At 41.8% G+C, this 18446-nt stretch overlaps 1 protein-coding gene and 1 pseudogene across 4 annotated transcripts in view; both read left to right on the top strand.

Moving 5' to 3' along the window:
• The window catches only part of NFIA (nuclear factor I A), a 393406-nt gene that overhangs the window by 308745 nt on the left and 66215 nt on the right, over window positions 1–18446 (top strand). The gene's annotated exons all lie outside the window — the stretch shown is intronic.
• Window positions 6210–9876, top strand: LOC132516460 (protein phosphatase 1 regulatory subunit 14B-like; annotated as a pseudogene).

Raw genomic sequence — 18446 nt, 5'->3', positions numbered from 1 at the left:
TGGGCACAGCAGGGCGATAAGAATTGGGAAGCAGCAATGTCAGAACTCAGGTTAGTTGGTTAAGCTGCCTCTTTCCCTTTCCACTTACCTTCTGAATTTTTTAATATCCTCATCCATAAAATGGGAACAATACTACTGCTGAATGAATATTTTCTCCCAACCTCATATGCTTATACAGAAACTACAATAAAACAATATTTGTAGAGACGCTTTGAGGAGCACAAAGCAAGGTGCATATGTTATCATTTATTCAATAAATACTGAATGCCTTCTGTGTGTCTTGCCTTAAAACCATAGTTCTAGAAATTACTGAAATGATTCTAGCAGTTACTGTGGGTGCCATGACTGGGTGCTTTCTTCATGCTAAACAATCACATTTGCTAAAATGACCCACACTGGGTTGGACCAGAGGGGACCGTCTTAGCCTACAGGACAGTGAGTTTTGATCTGTTCATACTCATGAAATTGTTTATGTGGAAAAGAGAAAGATGCTCAATTTAAGAATTATGGAATTCCAAAGATTCTTTTTTTTTCACCAGAATTCAAGATGGTTCCCAGCATCCTCAGTTCTCCTTTCTGGGAAATCTACTCAGGTACCCATTCTTATTGCATCCTGCCCCACTTAGTGGTCTGGTGAAGGGAAGTGGGGTAGTTGAGATGAAATACTTCAGCAGTATCTTTGTGGTCAGCATCACAGAATTGAGATAGACTAACATGAGACACTCTTGGGCTAAGACCTTTTTAAAGGTTGGTATTCAGGTGCTTATGATTTAAGACATACTTGCTACAGGTATCATAATCCCAGTTATTCTTCTCTGAACTAGTTGGAAAGCTAATGCTTGGAATGACATCACATCTGGGAGTAAGAGTTGATATTTTAGGAAGATGAGGCCGGATTTAAAGGAGGAGAGTCTGACCGAGGGAGCCAGTGTGGAATAAATGAGACATTGGACATAAAGGAGAATTCAACTGCACATGTTCTTTTTATTATAAGGAGTTACCACAGTCTGAAATGATAAATCATTAGAAAATCCTGACAGATGATCCAACTTCAAAAGGAAGAAGAGAAAGGTGTGTCCTTTATCAGGATCCTGGGGCACTGGGGAGGCTGTTTACTGCACTCTTGTTCAGAATTACATGGTATAGTCACCTCTGGATAGCACCTAGATTGCAAGACTTCTGATGCCTTCCTTAAAATTTCTCAGGGGACTACCTTGATGAGACAAACACCAGTTAGTAAGCAGTAGCTTTGTAACGTACCTCAGTGCCCAGGCCAAGGGTGGTATTTTAACAGAGTTACAGAAAAGCAAGGTCTCCTCCCTGAGAAAACAATGACCCCATTTTTCACTGCAAAAATTATCTATGTTTGGAAATTCGGTGGCCACCTTTTAAAAAGGAAACCTCTCTTTGATGATTGTAAAGCTGAGGCAGAAAAATAGAGCCTGGAAGGGAGTGGGTAAGTGCAAAACTTCGGGGGTCGAATGGACTGGTATTTGAATCCTGTCTCTACCACTTTCACCAACTGTGAGAACCTAGCACATAGCTTTCCTTCTTGGAGCCATGGGCTCCTCATCTATAAATTGAAGATCCTAATCTCAACCTCAAGAGAATTGTATTATCTAAGGAGTAGATGAAATCATGTATTTGCAGTCCATAGCACAGTGCCTGGAAGTAGAGTATGTACTCAGGTCATACAAACAATTAAATCACCCGTTTTCCTCCAGGGTTTGAAAATCTCAGGCTGTCCTCCTGCCTTTGCCTGTCCACATATTGCCCAACCTAAGACCAGCTTGGGTACCACCTTCTACCCGAAACCTGCTCAGCTCCACCCAGGCCACCATCATCTCACACTCCACAGACTCCGGGAGACTTTCACACCTGCACATTCCCTCCAACGACATGGTCTTGCTTTGTTAGTTAATGTACATGTCTTGTCCCTCCTCTAGAGCAAAACCTCTGAGAGGAAGGATCTCTAATGTGTGCTTTTGGGTATCTTCATTGTATCTCATACACAATGCTCAAATATGCTCAAATATTGCTTGAGTGAATAAAAAGTACTCAAGTTGCACATAAAGGTACACAAGAGACATTCATCCCCTCCCTGACACTGACAGATTGTCATTGCTTCAGAAGAACAAAGGATGACAAAGGATAATAGATTATATAGTACTTCTTTATGAGGAATGTTAAAGATGAGGAAGAACGATGGCCTTTCATCCAAAGAAAGCTTTTGCAAGATTATGAAGTAAGGCTTTGCTATTAAAGGCTATGTTTTTTCTTAGTTTATGCTATTCCAATCACTTTCCTATTTACCTTGTGAAGGTAGAGACATGTGGTTTCTTAAAATGAATCCCTTCTCTGATATTAGCTTTCTTTATGGCTTTGATAAATCATTTAACCTTGTGGCCTCAGTTTGGCCATCTGTATCATGGGGGTAATACTTTGCCACCTATGTAGTTAAAATTAGGTGAAGGGGTTAAACATTATGCAGTGTCCTAGGGAGTGGGGAAGAGATTAAGTTTCAGTAAGGGCATTTGTATTTTGTTATACATTATTACAATTACTGTGCACTTGAAGCTGAGCGATTGGGCTTTCAAAGACTTTCTTTTACCAGTACTTAAAATTTCAACCATAATAAAGTATTTAATCATGACAATTTATCTTATTCATGATAATGGAGAAAAAAATCCATTTTCTTCCTTTTGCCTTTTTAAGAGTTGTAGGTTTGCCTGATGATTTAAAAGAGCCTAACTCTTTGTGATAATTATTTGGAGTACTCATCAGAGATATTTTCGAACTTCTTGAAAGTTTGTCTTCTTGAAACTTATGTTTCTGCCTAAAGTCTGCTATTTTCAAAAACAAGATAATGAATGATACTTAATTTAAATGCTCAGCACTAGGTAAGGCAACTCTGTGCTTTCGGGATTGAGAAGCAGGGAGGGGCCTGCACTATACACGTTGTGAGGCAGAAGTTGAGAGTAATCGCAAATAAGCACTGATTGAGCTTCATCTAGAGCCATAGAATTTCAGAATAGTGCTCTGAGAATCTTCTGGTTTAATCCTTTCCCTGTATCCACTAAGAATGTGTTTGGCTGTAAGTAACTGAAAGTCGGACTAAGCAGGTTGTATTTTTCTCATATAGAAACAAATACATGATTCAGGACTGTCATGGTGTCACCAAAGCATCATCAAGGACTGAGATTTCTTCTTTTACCCATGCTTTAATGGGCCATTTTCATCCTCATGCTGTGACCTCATGGTCACAGCATGGCCACTACCCTCTTTCCACGCATCTGCATTCCAAGCAGAAAGAAGGGAACCGACAAGGGCAAAAAGTGCCCGCCAGCTCATTCTGCCACCTTTTATAGAATGTTACACGGCATGATCAGAACTATGCCACACAATCTCCTCTAGCTGCAAGAGAGGCTGGAAAATCTAGGTTTTATAGCTGAGCAGATTGCTGCTCTGTATAAAATTGGGGCTTTAGAAGTAGGTAAATAGGGGAGAAATATGCTGGCTAGCAGTCAGCAACATAGTTCCCATTACTCATAGAAATGTGAAATCTGAGCTGGCCAGAGCTAAGACTAGAAATCTAGTCTCCAGTGCTGTGCCTTTTTCACCATATCAGCAGTTTCTACCTTTTTCTCTACCACTGGGAGAAATCAGCTGCATTTATTTAAACAATTAGTTTGTTTGCACAATTTTTATTAGTCAAAAACATGACATAGCCATTTAGATCTTTCGATAAGCATGACATAACCTGTGTTATCACACTGAGTTTTTTTTTAATAACAGCCATAAACAGATCACTTGACATTTTTTATGAGCCCCTGAATCCTTGCTACTGGTAAACGCAGGGTTTCTGGTAGGTGCGAGTCACTTCAAAGACAACTTTGGAGGTCAGTTTGGCTTTTTTTGTTTTCTTTGAATATTGAAATTAGCTTGCAGACTCTCATTACGGGGACCCGTTCTGCAAGTATTTATCAAGCACTTACAGTGTACAAGGTGCTCTGCTACTTGCTTAATAGAGTGAAAAAGAGAAGCTTGGATTCTGGCCTCAGCGTGCTTACTTCCTGGTGGAGGGCAGACAAGAAAGCCAGCCGTTGTATTATTGTGATGGGGACTCCCGGGTGCCGTCAGGGTCGGGGGCAACCTCATAGAGGACTACCATGGCATTCGGCACTGGGCGAGTCCAAACAAGCGTGATTTACCCCTGTTCTCAGACAGAGTACCTCCTAGTCGTAAGCGTGCAAGGCTACAGCAGTCATGCTTTAGCTAAGTACTGAGGAATCCAGACATACAAAATGTGAGCACAGGGCTAAAGCCCCACTTCTTTATGGGTCAAAACATACATATATATATATACATATTTATACACACATACATGTGAAGGGAGTTTAGAAATCAAATTGCCCTGATTCCGAAAACATGCACAAGATGTATTAAAACAATAGCCATATAAACCAAAGATTTATTGTGCAGCTTTCAAAGAATCCTGCCAGTTTCTGTTCAGACGTTTACATGCTCTCTAAACCTCTCTAAGTCCATGATCCTCGTGGCCCAAACAGGGATCTTGCTCTTAGTGATGAAACATCTGAGGGTCTGAAGTTAACATCTCCCAGTTTGGCCAAGAAAAATATACTGCGGAGAATTATGAGAATTAAGATAACCTTCCAGGAAGTTCAGGTCACCAGGAAAGGTTGGAAGAGCGGAGACTCATAGACAATAATAGAGGAGGAAGGAAGGAGAGGTACCACAGGAAGGCAACAGTTATCACTAGATGACAGGGCCCATTAGAACAGGGACCATTCTTTATTCTTCCTCCCAATATCCTGTATCCCTCAGCCTTGTGCCTGGCATTAGGAAAGCACTCAATAAATATTTGTTGAATAAATGAATGAGAACACGGATTTGATTGAAAGCAAACAGAAAGTTCGGGAATAATAGGGAGTTCTTTCCATCCCCCATGTGTGATAATAATACAATATTCAAGTGTGTGTATTTGGCAACATTTAGGGAGATGCATAGCATGGTGAATGAATGCTCGATATACGTTTGCTTGGTTTTAATTAAGAACTTCTACTTTCATGGGCATTAAGAGAAATGCTGAGCACAAAATGATTTGATCCCCTTTTTATGGAATATTTTCTATGGTATTAGAAATGCGTCTGCCCAAACTAAGGATCCTGAAGAAGGAATAGTCCCTGGCGCCTCGTCACTCTCATAACCATGGCACCCTTCCTTGACATAGGCCCTCTACCTAAGCAGTAGTTTCGTTTAGCATTCTCGTATCATATTGGCAAACTTCTTTGCCTCTTAGGAAAACTTCTTAACTTAGTTGTGGAACACGCTGGTGCTCCTTTCAGTGGAGCTGAATCTAATTTGTCTCTCCTGGTTTAGTGCAAGTGAATCATCTCAGGAAAATGAGAAGCAATTAAGTACCTGTTGCTAACAAGGCGCTGAAATAATCTGCCAACAGATGCAAGGTGTTTATTTATTACTGGAGTATGTCATTTGAGAAGACATTACATTGTCTTCCTAACAATCAGAATTGACTTCCAAATGCAGGCATCACAGACCTAACAAGTACGACCTTTGAGGAGCACTAAAAAGAGAGTAAGAGGGCTTGTGAACACTGGGCAAGGTTAGCTCAAGTGCTGGTGTCCAGCCTAATGGGAAACGTTGTCGATGGGCTTTGGAGGAACTGGATGGTAAAGAGAAGCAGCTTTTTAGCAAAGGCCCTTTAAGTCCCAGTTCCGGAAATTATTAAATTCATTAGCCAGATACTTACAACCAACTATTACTGCCCAGCCAAAGGAAAACACAGTTAGAGCAAATGTTTCAAAACTACAACTAAACAAAAGTCAGGAAGCATGTAATTAAAACTGTACCTTTACTGTACTGTAAAGAGTTTCACTGTGACATGGAAAATATTTAAAGGAGAAGGCTGTTTAGCTAATTTGTCTGCAAGTGAACTGGTATCCTAAATGAACTGGAAGGCCACCCACCGAGCAAGCCTCATAAAGGGCCGTGGCGCTCAGCTTGGTTTTGTGTAACCGTTCAATAATTACTAGATAAATGCATAACTAAAAGCTCTATTACACTAATAATTTGTACTGAGGTAGATGTGTGGGACACCCTGCTGGGTTAATTTGTCATCCCAGCAGCAAACTTCTAAAGAGAGCTCTTCTGCAGTGGAATCTGTTAATATGTCGTCCCGAGGAGGACAGGTTAGAGCAGTAAGACCAATTGGCTCCTTATCTCTTAAAGAGGCAAAATGCCTCCCGGGTGAGCACCGGAGAGGAGAATAGGGTGATGGGTGATTAACCACGTGGACCCAGATTTAAACTCATCTGGACAAAAGAAGCTGCTCTCCATCTCTCCATCTCTCCCTCCCTCACTTCCACACCCCTACCCGCCCCCCAACCACAAATCCACACATGAAGCCACAGTGAAGGCGTGGGTTCTGAGCAAGGTTTCTTTGGAATTATGTCACTGATAAGACTTCTGGGTATCACTTGTACTATAAATCACATAATCAGATAAACCCCCAGGTCTTTCTGGTTTAGCTTAATATAATGTTGATTCCATGTTTAGATTGATTCTTTATTTTTCTTTTTTCAGAGTAGAATAAAAAGTCAATATTGGACTTGTATCTCCTCTCTATATGAGATGTTTTCTTCTGTCACACACACACACACACACACACACACACACACACACACACTTGCTGTTTTAAATATGAAGCTCACATTTAAGCTTCAGCACAGGGTTTTCAACCTCATCGATTGACAGAACCATAAATCATGTTAAAGTTAAGTGAATTACTGTAGCATGGAACTGTAGCTTTAACAATGTTTATGTAGTATCAGCTTATCATCCATGTAGGCAAAGGGGGCTGAGCACTGATACTCGAAATGGGAATGTACAGTCCTGTTAATGTAGCTGCAGGATCGCGGAGAGTTACCCATTTCACGCTGCATCCTTTGTATTGTTGAAACTAGCGTATTTAACCACTCAGGTGTATGGAATGTTTTTTAAAATGTGTATTTCCACAGTAAACTTACATTTGCCATATTTCTTAGTACTAAATGGCAGTTGCTTCCCCCAGCCCCAAACAATTCATTCTTCTTATGCACAAAACACATGTGAGGAACATCAGAGTTGCCAGGTTGTATTACGGTAATAAGGGACCTATGAGGCAAATATCATGAAAGGAAATAAGCCATTTGACCTCTGAAAAATAATTCAAATGGGAGCAGCAGAGTGCAGTGAAAAGAGCATGGACTGTAGAGTCAGCCAGGATAGAATGCAAATCCTGGCCAGCCACTTGGGATCTGCATAAGCTTGTGCCAGTCACCCATCCTCTGCTGGTCTCTTAATTTCCCACCTGTACAAAACGTTAAGGTGTTAATAGGAGGAGGAAGTGAAATGACACATGGAAAGGGCCACATATGTTATTAGTATGTTACTAAATGTTAACTGTCTCAGGGACTTACCTGGTGGCGCAGTGGTTAAGAATCCACCTGCCAATGCAGGGGACACGGGTTCAAGCCCTGGTCCGGGAAGATCCCACATGCCGCGGAGCAACTAAGCCCGTGCGCCACAACTGCTGAAGCCCACGCACCTAGAGCCCATGCTCCGCAACAAGAGAAGCCACCCCGCGCACCTGGAACCCGTGCTCTGCAACAAGAGAAGCCACCGCAAGGAGAAGCCCGTGTGCTACAACGAAAAGTAGCCCCTGCTCACCCCAACTTGAGAAAACAGCAACGAAGACCCAATGCAGCCTATATATATATATATATATATATATATATATATATATATATATATATATATTTTAATGTTAGCTGTCTCAGATTCCCCCCCATAGCCATATCATTTTTTGCGGTCTTTCTGTGTGGTTCTCTTGAAAGGATTCTCACTTCCCTCGTTCCTCACCCCGCATCCCCAGTTCTCTCTTTTATCTGCTCCTATGGGTCCAGAAGGAGTGTTTTTTTTCCCTTCACTGGGAGGAGCCTCATAGCCTAGAAGAGATGGGGCCTCAGGGAAGTGAAACAGCGTGGTTACTCCATCCCATTATTCTTGTGTGGTTAGAAGAACGCGGCGGCGGGGGGGGGGGTCTTCCCAGTCAGGCAGGTGAACCCCCTTCCATGATGATTAGCCCATAGCCATGGTGAAGACTGCTTTGGCTTGTCTTCATTCAGGCATGGCTCTTGCTAAAGGGATAAGCGCCAGGACTTCCCTGGCGGTCCAGTGGCTAGGACTTTGCCTTCCAATGGAAGGGGTGCAGGTTTGATCCCTGGTCAGGGAGCTAAGATCCATGCCTCGCGGCCAAAAAACCAAAAATCATAAAACAGAAGCAATATTGTAACAAATTCAATAAAGACTTTAAAAATGGTCCACATCAAAAAAAAATCTTTAAAAAGAAAGGGAGGTAAGCACCACTGTTATTTACGAGAGTCAATTCAGCAAATAATTTTTGAGAATGTATCATCTTCCAAGCACTGTGCTAGGCCCTAACGAGCAAACCAGACAAGCCAGTCCTGCCCCTGCAACCTAGTGGAACAGAAGAACAAATAATTATTGCTCGGATGAGATTCATGAGAGGGGAATTAGCAGGGATCACATAGCACAGGTATTTAAAGTGATTGTGGGAATTTGGATTTATTTGTGTCAGGTTGTATGGGTCCCTTCTATTGGCATACAATACAGATTTAGAAAACCTTGGTATTGCTGAGGGATATCTCTAGATCTTCCTGAAACCTCAAATTCCTGAATACCATAATAAGAGTTGTTGAACTGTTGCATACCCAGTAATGAACAGAAGACATGTTAATAAGCACCCTTTCAAGTGAAATATTCGTACAAGTGAAAGAACCCAGCCAGATTGCTTAATCACCCCTCCAGTCTCCCCAAAAGGAGATAATGGATTGGTTCATGTAACCGAAAAGTCAGAGGGTTTGCGGGTTCAGGTAGAGCTGGATCCAGACGCTCAGGCTATACCTTCAGAAATCTATATCTTTATCTTTCTCAGCTCTGCTGTCCTTTGTGTGAACTTGATTCTTAGACTAAATCTCCTCAGATCATGGCACTGATGATATGAGCAGCTCCAGACTTAATCCCCACCCATGTAACAATCCCAAGGGAAAGAGAACAGCTGTTCCACAAGAGATCTAGGGACGGTCCTACTCCCTAGAGTAGGATGCTTATGGCTCTGATTGGCCTGGTTTGGGTCATTTGCTCACTTTTAAAATAATCTTTATGTTTAAAAAAATAATGGGGTGGAGGGAGCTGCCAGGTGGACAGCCACCCCGCAGGGGGCACAGCATTGGCAGTCCTGGCCCCCAAGCTGGGCAGTGGCAGTGTCTGCTTTCAGAGCCCCCCTGGGGCTGCAGGTGAGGGCCCAGTAAGGTGCCAAGGGAAGGTGACGGCTAAGTATGACCCCGAGGAGCTACGGAAGCGCCTCAACCTGGAGGAGTGGATCCTGGAGCAGCTCCCCGGCCTCTACAACTACCAGGAAGAGGGGATCCTGGAGCTGGAGATTGCTGTGGGTGAACTCCTGGATGTGGAGAGTGATGAGACCCAGCTGCCAGGATCAAGGAGCTGCTGGTGGACTGTTACAAACCCACTGAGGCCTCCGTCTCTGGCCTGCTGGACAAGATCCAGGACATGCAGAAGCTGAGCACACCCCGGAAGAAAGGAAGGGTCCCCCACGCAAGTGAACAGTGGCTCCACAGGACAATCCCTGGCCCCCGCCCTCATAGCAACAGCAATACTGGGGGGCCCTGCAGCCAGGCCTGGTGCCATGAGTGGGGCTCCCCGTGCCTCTGGCCCAGAGGTGTCTTCCCGGACATTAAAAAAAAAAAAAGATAACAGGGTTTCTCATTGGTGTGGCCTGGGTTACCTGCCCACCCACAGAACTGGGGGGAGGGTAAAGTCTAGGCTAATGACAGACTGAGGTGGAGGGAAGGATAGTTACCCAAAGAAACATTAGAGCTCTGTTTCCAGAAGAAAGGGTGCAAGACTGCTGGGCAGCCAAAACTGAGAGCTGTCCAGTACAGGAGATAAGAGCAAAGCTGTCCTGTGTGCTTGGCAGTGGGCTTGGCTCTCCTACCAGCCAAGTGACTTCATGCTGCAGGTGGAGCTTACAGAGCACAGGTCAAACCCCGGTCTTAGAAGAGTGACACTTAGTCCATGCCGGGGACCTCCAGGGCCATGCAAACAGTTGAGCACAGTTCAAGTCTTGATTCCCAGTTATCTCAGGTTGCCACATGGCACTGCATGATCCTGATTACTTTTCGTATATCTGAATTTATCCTAAAAACACAACTCTAAGAATAATAAATAGCCCAGAATCAAGCACGCTGTCTGGCAAACAATATATTCTCAGCACATTCATTTTAAAGGTGTGAGCCCACTATGTACTAGGCACCTAGAATTAGAAATAATTCTAATTTTCGGGAAGATCTCTTAAATTATTGCCAGTTTACCCAATTTACAGACAAGGAAATGCAGGTTTGAAAAAGTTACATAACTTTTCCGAGACTCACATAGGGAGTGAATGATTTCAAACCCAAAATAGTTGAGCTCTAAAAACCATTCAGACATACAATTTCCATTTTGCAGCGGAGGAAACTAAGGTGCATAGGAGGCTGACACAGAGCTGGTTGATACCCAGCCTGGGGTAAATCTTTGGTACCCTGACTTCAAACACTGGACCAATTCTTCTCCTACTTCCTCCCCTTGTGAGAAATCTACCAGCAGTAGGATAAATCCCTAAATCCTGTAGGGTGAATTCAGGAGGCTACTTTGAAACCTGTGCCTTAGTAATCCTGTTGCTCAGAAACAGGGGCTTGAACTGCAATGTATACCTGCCAGTTGGGCGGGGGTAGTGGGGGGAAGGCCGTGAATCAATCATAGCTTTGTTTGTTGTGGGGTTTGTTTGTTTATCTGCTTGGTTTTGCCTTTTTTATTTTAAATGTCAGCCAGCAAAGACTCCCAAACAGCGCCGGTCCCAGGACTTGGTAGGCCTCGCATAGGCTAGAGAACCTCCACGGAGCTTACTTTTGAAATTCTCTTTTGCGGGACTGCCCTTCCGACAGGTCATTTGAGAATTCATTCTCTGCCTGTTTCTGTTAACCTCTGTGATCATCCAATCTATGGTGGTGGTTTTTTCCTTAAATGTTTTTCTTTTATTCATCTCTTGACTCGCAGTATTGCTTGCATATTACGTAGAAGCTCAAGTTCCCTTCATGGAACTGAAGTCTTGTCAACTTTGCGTAGTAACCAGTCACTCTTCATATCTCCAATAATCACAGCTGTTCTGTGGCATTTGAATGCATTGCACATTAGCCGTCGTGGCAGCTTAGGGGATTCGTGCACAAGTATGATCTCTTCAGAGAAGAGGTCCTGTCAGGACCCAAAGGCTGGGCCTCTATCTCACAGAGCTTGAACTGACACATTCCCTCAGGGTTTTTTTGTTTTGTTTTTTGTTTTGTTTTTTTTTTTGCGGTACGTGGGCCTCTCACTGTTGTGGCCTCTCCGCTGCGGAGCACAGGCTCTGGACACGCAGGCCCAGCCACTCCGCGGCATGTGGGATCCTCCCGGACCGGGGCGCGAACCCGTGTCCCCTGCATCGGCAGGCGGACTCTCAACCACTGCGCCACCAGGGAAGCCCCCCTCAGGGTTTTTAAAACTCTAAATATCACAGCCTTCCCAAAGGCACAGGCTCCTAGAGACTGAGTCTAGATATACCCTAGAACCTAATATCCCAGAAACGTTTAAAAAATAATTTCTTTTAAAAACCACATACTCCCGGGACTTCCCTGGTGGCACAGTGGTTAAGAATCCGCCTGCCAATGCAGGGGACACGGGTTCGATCCCTGGTCCGGGAAGATTCCACGTGCCGCGGAGCAACTAAGCCCGTGCGCCACAACTACTGAGCCTGCGCTCTAGAGCCCGCGAGCCACAACTACTGAAGCCCGTGTGCCTAGAGCCCGTGCTCTGCAACAAGAGAAGCCACCACAATGAGAAGCCCGCGCACCGCAACGAAGAGTAGCCCCCGCTCACCACAACTAGAGAAAGCCTGTGCGCAGCTACGAAGACCCAACGCAGCCAAAAAATAAATAAATGAAAATAAATTTTTTTTGAAACCCCACATACTCCCTTGTTTCACATTTTTTAGATTTCAGTGTTGTTACATATGGATCAGTTGTATTGTTATTTGTAAATGTAATCCCAGAGACTGAATTTCATTGAAATTTAAAGCTCGATGAGCTTCAGCAACTGTTTCGTTCAAACTCCTCATTTTGCAGATGAAAGAACCAGAGGAGAGAGAAGTTGCCCACATTTAAAGCCAGGTAGAGACAGCAACAAAATTAAAACCCAAGTCTCTTTATCTAACTAGAAAATTTTCCTAAAAAGTACCCCAGAGCTTCTAAAAAACTTTTTAAGCAGTTAACATATATTGGCTCTCTGATAAGCAACTCCCAATAACTAACACAGTGGGACATTTAAGGGCAGTGATAGAGATCTCCATTGTATGAGGCTATGACGAGACCATGCTCAGAATCTGATTAGGTCAGAAGTGTACCTAGGTAGCAGGGGTCTACATGGTAAAGGGGGAGGTCAGGATGGACACTTAAGGATTATAGGTCTAAGTAAAAAATAGAGTCTAGAGGGAGATAGCCCCATAGTTCTAAGTTTCTAGGTTAAGTCTTAGAGTCTAAGATTTAAGGAAAGGTAGGGATTCAAGGTGTATTTCATCCAAAAAGAGCCTTTACAGTCATTGTTTCTATGGAATCTATGACTTTTACATCAAGGTTGCTTCTGTTGCTTTGGGTTTGCATTTTGTTGTTGATGGAACTTTTTTCAAGACCCTCATGTCATATCCATATTGTTAGCTCATACTCTTTTATCAATATTTATGCACTCATTTGTCCAAGAGACAGATAGGCAACAGGTGCCTCTTACTCCACTGTTCCCTTCCCCCTGTGTATTCTACGATTTGAACAGGTCCCTAGCACATAGGAGCAAATTCCAATTTAGTCATTTCTCATCCCCATACCCATCCTTACCTATAATAGTATTACAAGTAAAAGAAGCTGTTTATTGATGATCACTTAACCGTATGGTCAGGAGCTGCTCCATATGCCTTATATACATTGTCTCATTGAATCCTCAAAACGAATCTATGAGGTGTAAGCCCCATTATACAGATGGCAAACTGAGAGAAGCTTGGAAACTTGAATCACAGCTGGAAATGATAGAGCTAAAATTTAAATCCATGTCTATCTGACTCCAAAGACCATGGTCCTTATATCACTCTACTTTTCTTCTCTTCTCTTTCCTTTCTTTTCTTTTTATTAAACTATAGTTGATTTACAGCATCCTGTTAGTTTCAGGTATACAGCACAGTGGTTCAGTTATACATATATATACATATATATATATAAATTTATATATATAAATATATTCTTTTTCAGATTCTTTTCCCTTATAGGTTATTACAAAATATTGAGTATATAGTTCCCTGTGCTACACAGTAGGTCCTTGTCGGTTATCTACTACTTTTCTGACTCGTATGTTTAATTTGACATGATATACACATGGATGTGGGAAACCAGCACATACACAAGGCATGTTAAATAATGGTGAAAAGGGACAATCAAAGAGTGACAGTGGATAGTTCGTGGAGATACAGATGGCAAGCAGGTTGCTTTGGAAGCCTTCAAAAAAGGTGAGGTTCTAGCAGAAAGGCCAGCTGGGACAAGGATGCAGTTTGGTAGGGAAGAGGTGGAAGGAACAGTGATTGGTGCACAACTCACGAGCAGAGCGTTGCAGGTGTTTGGAGGGTGAACAGGAATTATGTGGGTCTATACCAGGGGCCAGCAAACTATGGCCCACCAGTCAAATCTAGCCCTCTTCCTGTTTTTTAAAATAAAATTGTATTGGAACATGGCTACACTGATTTGTTTATGTAATATCTCTGGCTGCTCCTGCGTTTAGTGGCAGAGTCAAGTAATTGCAGCAAAAACCATGAGGCCTTGAAAGCCTAAACTGTGTCCTCTATGGCCTTTACAGAAAATGTTTGCCAACCCCTGGTCTAGACTATAAACCAGGGCATTTGAGCAAGAAAAGTCTTTCAAGAGCTAAAATTGATCTAAATTAAAATTTTAAAAGACCTTGGCCTGCCCCTCACCCCCTCTCTATTTTTTTTTTTTTTTTTTTTTTTGGTTAAAAACAGACCAAAAGATATTGGAATTTGATCTCTACCCTGAACCTCTACCTTAACTCAAATGGAATAGAATATATCAGTTATCTTGGAAATCTACTGTAACAGCAAGTTACTTTGGTAGCAATAATATAAAAATACTGGTGTTTTGCAAGTCATGTGATGTCATATATTTCTCTTATTTGACATACCCAGGTTCTTTTGCATGCCTCTCAGTGATGTTAAAGATGCGTACTATATGTTTTGAAAACCTTGGCTTGAGTCACAGGTTTGTTATTTAGAAAAGGTTCCACCTCCCAAAGGCTTGAAAACCATTGCCAATTCCTCGTTCCTTGTGTCTCTGTTAAAATAAATCCCATAACTCCAAACTTCTAGGCTTTCATAAATGGCAGGTCTGACTCATGCGTGATTTATAAATTATAGCCATGGACCATTAAGATAGATTTCTCAGCTTTAGGTAGGCTATCATGTTGTTATATATTGTGGTTTTGAATTTCTGAAGAAGCAAACTGCATAGTAGTTGACAACCCAAACAACTCAGGTTCCGTTTGCCCTTATAGAAGGCTTTTTTTTTTAAGCACAATTTTTTTCTTCCACTTTCTGCTCCTTTTAGAGCTCTGCCTTATTAAAATCTTTACTTTTAAATACGAGTAGTCAGGAGTTCTTAATGCCACCTTGTACTTTATGGAAATGGTTATTTTTGTCTAAACATCCTACCACTGAAGACAGATGAGTAGCTTTTTCTTCTAATGGTGCTAACAGAGTGAAACAAACATTTTGGAATCTCACCTGTTGCCACAGACAGTGTCAATTAACAGTAAGACTGAAGTTTCGCAAGTGCCAGGGCTTGGGAGTGGTCATTCATTCTGTGAGGGATGAAGGCTGTGTGTAACGCTGTCTTAAGAGCACGCTGCACCTGAAGGAGGATTAGATTTTATTGTTTGCACTGCTCTCTTGAAAGCTTATCTTTGGAGCCTCCTATAAAAGAGAGACTAGGATCTAAGGGCTGGTGCCGGAAAGCAAAAGCTAACATGAAAAGAATCCAAGTCTCTGTCCAGTCCGTGAGAGTCTGCAGTGGTTCATGGACAAGAAATAAAGGAATTAAGGCAATGTCAGGGCTAAACAGAAGAGCATATTTCTCTTCTTTGAGCTAGAAATGTGTCCATAAAGCCTCCTCCCTATAGTGGACTCTCAGACCGAGAATCAATTGTTGGACCACAAAAAGTCTCTCAACATACACAATAAAACAGTAATGACCTTGACCTTCTCCTTCCTCAGTCTTAATCAATTCTGCCTTAAAGAAGGAAGAATTTTTTTAAGTTAAAAATATATATACTCAATCACATTGAATTTTAAACGTTTTCTCTTTCAAGCTAAAACCAGGAGAGTCCTTTAAATAATCGGGGCCACTGTGTGGGGTGGTGGGTGGGTGGTGTGCAAACAGGTAAACCAACCTGACTGACCTGCTTTCTTGTTTTTAAGTATCCAGTAATATGATCATTTTGCAATAAATAACTGAGCCTACAGCTTTGGGAAATTCTGGGTCTCTGCTTCTTTAACGGTGGCTACTTTGTTCAGAACGTGTAGGTAGGGCCATTCCAGCCAAAGAAACCTGATCAAATTTCCTTCCTTCCCATCCTACTGGTATTCTTTGTGAAAAGCACAAGCAATTGTTTGAAACTAGTTTGGCCTCTGGTTAAAGTTTAAACTAGTAGTGAGATCCATCCAGAATGGAGTGTTTCTGACACTTTCTGCTGCTCCTGGCCTAAGGTATTAGACCCCAGAAGCAGCCAATTTTGTAGTGCCTTTTAATACACAAAATTGTATTAACATCAGCCTGGATACAGATGGATGCATTGCAATAAACTGTAACCACTTGAGAAAAGTCTTTATTGACTCTCAAGTAAATAATGCACATTTTAAAGGATCTAAATATGCATTTACATAATGTGCTATAATTTTTTATTGTGTCAACTACTCACACACACACATCCATAAGAGATGTTTTTCTGCGTCAAAAATTTGGACTCATACCATTTTTTCTGCATTGCATTAGCACCATGCCAGATTCACAATGGTATTTTCTCTTCTCTAGGGCCTGAGCTGACCATCTCAAAATACATTTAATGAATTTTGCTGATTGAATGATTTGTTGACTGATTTAACCCCAGTGACACTTTCTAAAATAATCTGCAACTACTTGGACAAAAACTTAGGCACACTGAAAACATCTAATCCAAGATAAAAGGGAGAAAACAAGAAATAGGGAAGGAGGAAAACCAAATTTAGACATGGCTGAAATCTTAAGTCTGAGCTTTAGAGCAATGGAAGAACCCAATGCAGTCTCATTGTTCAGGAAAAGAGTGCTGCTAGCAGGTTATCCAGAGAAATAGTGGGTATTTACTAATATTTAAGAGTACTTTGTGATGTCTGTAACACAACTGTTTTCTGTTTGAAGAAATTAAAGCTCAGGATCTTGAATGATTTATATCCAGTTCCACAGTGGACTAATGGCTGAACCAGAATGTCCAAGGCATGAGAAAGTAGGGTTTGTGAAGGATGACCCTTTGCAGTGCAGACTCAGCAGTTGTCTAATGTGAATCTACAGGCTAAATGATTTCCTGGTATTAATTAAGAATTAATTGATCCTTATAAATCAACCATTGTGGAATTAACTCCATATAGTACCATGTGTTCTTAGGTCTATGTTAAAATAAACTCTATGACACAGGAAAAAGGTGAATAAATTGTTTTTAGTAAAATGTAATAAAGAAACTAAGGTCTACATTCAAGTTGTTAATGATTTTCTTTTACATATTTAACAACAGCAGCAACAACAGGAGGGCAAGGATGCTTATTAACAATTAAGGGAGGGATTCCACGGTCCTGTTGAATTATTTCCTCTGTCAGGTTTCTCTAACTTTTATCTGTCTAGTCTTTGCTCAAGTGAATTTTTTCCCTTGGGCAGCATTCTCTGCTGGCCACCACAATTTCATAATCTCACAATCATTCATCACTTTCCATTGAGCACCCGAAGCATTGCCACTTTATCATTAAGGTCTGCTTCCTGGGGGCTCTTGACAATGGAGTTGCCCCCTTTGTGTTTGACATGCTGTAAAAGTTGAGTGTATCATTTTGTTGTGCTCAGTACATTCCCAGCCTCATTTGGGAGATGCCACATTCCAGCTCTAACTAGAAACTATTCGGTCAAATGCACGGCACTGGGTCAAAGCTTCTTGCTACCAGCAAAGATGACCATACCATATTAGATGAAAAAATTCCTTGGGTTCTTTAAAGCACAATTTGCAAAGTAAGAGATGACCAGAGCCATTTAACTTTTTAGCTGTAGATCTTAACTCAGACAGTAATGGATTCCAAGACTTACCATTCAGTGTATGAAGCCCAAAGTTTTACCAGTTTTTCTACAAGCTCTCTGGCTGTTTGCCAGGTTAAAAATATTTTTTTAAGTTTACATTTATTTGTATGGTTACTTTATTAATTTCTGTACCACTCATATATTTAATCATTCATTGAACCATCAACAAATATTTACTGAGTGCCAGACACTGTTCGAGGGATATGACAGTGAATCATTAAATGGATGGAAAAGCTATTTACTAATATGGAGAAGAGAGAAGAGCCAGTATGAGGGGTGGAAGGTGACAAGAATTCTAGTTCGAATGGGTTATGTTCAAGATGCCCTCAATTATGTGATTGAACACAAAACTTTGTATTGTCTCAGTGTTGTATCCCAAGCCCATAGTAGGAGCCTTGGAATATTTTTGGATAGGTTAAAGGTTGCATGAATGAAAGGATCCCATCAGGTCATCTGCAACGTATGGACTGGACTCTTGTTTCCACTCCAAACCCCTATTTCTACTCTTTAAAAACTACAGATGCCATTCTGAACCTCAGAGTCCTAGCCACTCTAATTATTAGTCAGAAAATGCTCCAGTCCTACAGCTACAGTAGGGAACAAAAATCCCGTGTCCGGGGATCAATAGAGATGCATCCTTTTTTGACAGATGGGATGGTGGTAGAAAGTGTGGCCGGTCTCACTTAGTTGTTCTTCGTTTTATGAGTCACCCTCAATATTAGGAAAGTCTTACTTTCCAAATATTTGGGTATTCCTTTGTTTTCTCTTTGCAGGGCCTTCTTGAGTTTAAAGATTTAAACTGCAAAAAGTAAAGGAAAAATAAATACTCTCATC

The sequence above is a fragment of the Lagenorhynchus albirostris genome, chromosome 2 (assembly GCF_949774975.1).
Source record: "Lagenorhynchus albirostris chromosome 2, mLagAlb1.1, whole genome shotgun sequence".
Taxonomy (NCBI): Eukaryota; Metazoa; Chordata; class Mammalia; order Artiodactyla; family Delphinidae; genus Lagenorhynchus; species Lagenorhynchus albirostris.
This window is presented reverse-complemented; position numbering and strand designations above follow the sequence as displayed.